We start from the raw sequence: 3220 nt of genomic DNA on the forward strand, positions 1-3220 counted from the left end.
AGATCCAATTGTTTTTCTCTGTAGTTGGGTGTTCTGATCTTGCTTTGTTATAACGTATTGAGTATTATCTTCTCTAATATTTTCTCGAGATTTAATGTCCGATTGGAAAGATAAAAAGCAAACATCTTCGGATCATCGTTTGTGATTCCACAATATCTTGTTTCGCTATCATACGATTAAGATTATTGTGAGGTGATTGATATTACTAGGTTGTTATTCGGGAATATAAGTCCGGTGTATCAATTGGTTCCTGTTCACCTTGATATATCAAAAGACGGAACAAAACTCATAGGTATTTATATGGGAGACAGATTTATCTATTCAATAGACTAATCTGTGTGAGATATATTTGTTTATCAAATCTTCGACTTTGGGTCGTAGCAATTGTTAGTTGTGGGTGAGATCAGCTAAGGGAATTAAGTGCGCAGAGTCCTACTGGGATTCAAAGGCGTAAGGAACGCGACTGTACCTTGATCAGTGTGAAATTGGTTAGGGCTCAACTACATTCCAGTCTGAAGAGTTGAAGGAAACACGAAAGGAGTTGCAACAAATAAAGGTTGTTGTATTTAGGACTCTTGAAATTCATAAGGCCCTGGTTCGGCATCAGTCAAGAAGGTTTGTTTAAATTGACTCCTTTGTTCATGAACCTTATGTTCCAATGGTTGTTGACGACAAGGAGTTCGGGGACGATAAAGAATTTTTCAAAGGTCTTACTGTCTAGGAAACTTCTTATGAGAATTTATTCTTGTGTTTTAAGAAAGATAACTAGGGTTTGAAATAACAATTATTGTGAGTACACATAGCCATTGCCAACGATTTTCATCTTGAAATGTTTTTAGATTTATTTAGGGAAATGTATAAACAGTCCTACAATTAGGACCCGATTTACAAATTATTCATACAGTTACAAACTATTAACAAATCAGTCACACTTCCGTTAGTTGAAGGGTTAAGTCAGTAGGCCCCACCAAATCAGAGTTAAATCAGGTAGTAAATTTTCCTTTTTGTCCTTAACCTTACTACACTATATATGTAACCATAGATCGTACTATAGGTATATCTCGAAGATTATTTAGACGGACATGATAGGCCCAAAGTAAACAGAATCTATAACAGTTTAGGGTTTTATTTCCCTTTCATTATTTGCAGTCGTTTCTCTCTTCTTTTCTAATAGCTGAGCTCTGCAAAAATGGTGAATGACTGAAGATTGAGAGATTTCCAGTGAGTTTCATCTCAAACAGATCCGTATAAGATTACATAGTTAGTGTGTGTTGTTTGATTTAACTATAGTGGTGTTTTTGTGAAGATTGACAAGCTTAAATCAGTAACTGGTTGTTGAAATTGGGTGGTTTTCTTACAAGAGGAAGACACAATGTTCGCAAACATAATGAGGTTGGTAATCACAAACCCTAAATTTGATATTATTTCAGAAACCCTAATTTAACAATTTTAAGGATTTTTTTCATAAACCCTGATTAGGGAAAAATTGAAGATTAAAATTTATAACGTAAGTTTGATGGTTGTGTTACTCATTGATTGTGTATGTATTTTGCTATTTATCTGTGCAGGAAGGATGTAAAGAACCTAGTTAGGGTTTGCAGAGAAGAGATGATGCTGGTAATAGAGATCGAGCAGATGAAAACCATAAGAAATTAGAGATGGGTTTTTCTCATTTGAAGATTTAAAAGGGGTTATGTGCGAAATTGTTGGTAATTTGAGTTTGAGATGAATTTAGGGTTCTTCTTGAGATGCTGCTGATTTATGGAAGATTGAGAAGCTGGTGCTGTTAGTGAATTCAGATGAAGGGAGATGGGCTTAGAAGCTACAAGAATCAGGGAAACAATAATGGTTGTTGAGCTGAGTTTGCAGTTGAGCAGGTGCAGTTGGAAGCTGAGGCCAAGAGCAAAAATGGTTGTGAGCTGAGCTGGATGTGGATGTCAGTGATTGAAGTCAACAGTGCCTGATGTTTTTAAGTTGATGTTGATGCTGCCAATAACGGTGCAGTGGTTGTGGAGACAATGAAGCTGCAGTTCAGTGAGATGGTGCAGAGTAGTGATGATAGAGTCTGTAATGGTTTTGAGTAGTGGATGTGTTGTTGGTGGTGGTTAAGAAGAAGTTGTTCCTGCAATGAGTTTGTGATTGTGCTGGTGACAGTGAAGGAATTGCTGGTGGTTTGCCTGAGATTTATGCGATGTTTGGATATTGTGACTGAATGGATACTTGACGTCTATGTATGAATGTTGCTATTGAATTGCGAATGCGTAACTGCAGGTGGAAGCAAGAGCTGAGAAATTGTTGAAGAATGAAATGATAAATGAATGTTAGGATTGAATGTATGGAGGCTGAAAGAATGTGTGTTGCTGAGTTTATAAGATTGTAGGGGAGAGTTTGGGTTGAGTTGATTTGCAGGCAAGGATTAGTTGTGCCATGAACTGGTTGGTGGTAATGGAGTTGCTGCTTTGTGATATTGAGCTAAATTGCCAGAGAAATGGAAGAAACGGTGGTGTTTGATGCAGAAACTGAGATGCTGGGTGAGATGGGTTAACTGCAGTTAAATAGGATGAGTTAGGAAGGAGGGTATTTTGGAGAAGATTAACACCGTTTTCTGCCAAAACCGTTATGTCGCCCAAAGTATGATCATTTTGTAAGCCATTTACAAAAGTATGATGATTTTGTAACTGAATTATAAAAAGTATGACTATTTTGTAAATGTCCCATTTATTTATTTAAATTCTAAAGTTTATTTGGAAGATGATTTTAAAGTATTAATCTTTATTGGTTTTATATATTGCAAAAATAATTTTAGGGGATGTGTGTATATACGTCCGTGAACTATGATTGTCCCATATTTGTCAAAAAGTTTATTATATGTCTTTATGCAAATATTGATGGAAAATAGAATGAACTTTTGATAAAAAAAAAATAGATTAAGTCTATTGTATCATTATGCAAATATTGATGAAAATGGAATGGATCTTTGTATATTCCACAGTATTGATCTTTCCCTGATCCACTTCTATGTGAAAGTACTGTGCGGCTCCGTAAGTTCTCTTATGTTGAGCATTTCCGATTAAATTAATCATGGGTTCTCTTGTAGTTAATTTAACTGAGTTTTTTGTATACAAATTCATGTTTCGTGTAATTTGTTAATTTCCAAAGAAATCCTTCTTTTCTTGAAAAAGTAAGGTCGCTCTGGTTGTTCTTTCGGGAATGACATTTT

The 3220-nt window shown here is 35.5% G+C and overlaps 1 long non-coding RNA gene across 1 annotated transcript; it reads left to right on the forward strand.

Annotated features, from left to right (window-relative positions):
- Positions 1 to 1127: 1127 nt before the first annotated feature.
- LOC113299397 lies at positions 1128 to 2784 on the forward strand. Its single transcript, XR_003334858.1, has 2 exons — positions 1128 to 1392; positions 1569 to 2784. It is a non-coding gene; the product is annotated as an uncharacterized LOC113299397 (long non-coding RNA).
- The last annotated feature ends 436 nt before the right edge of the window (positions 2785 to 3220 follow it).

The sequence above is a fragment of the Papaver somniferum genome, chromosome 7 (assembly GCF_003573695.1).
Source record: "Papaver somniferum cultivar HN1 chromosome 7, ASM357369v1, whole genome shotgun sequence".
Classification (NCBI taxonomy): domain Eukaryota; kingdom Viridiplantae; phylum Streptophyta; class Magnoliopsida; order Ranunculales; family Papaveraceae; genus Papaver; species Papaver somniferum.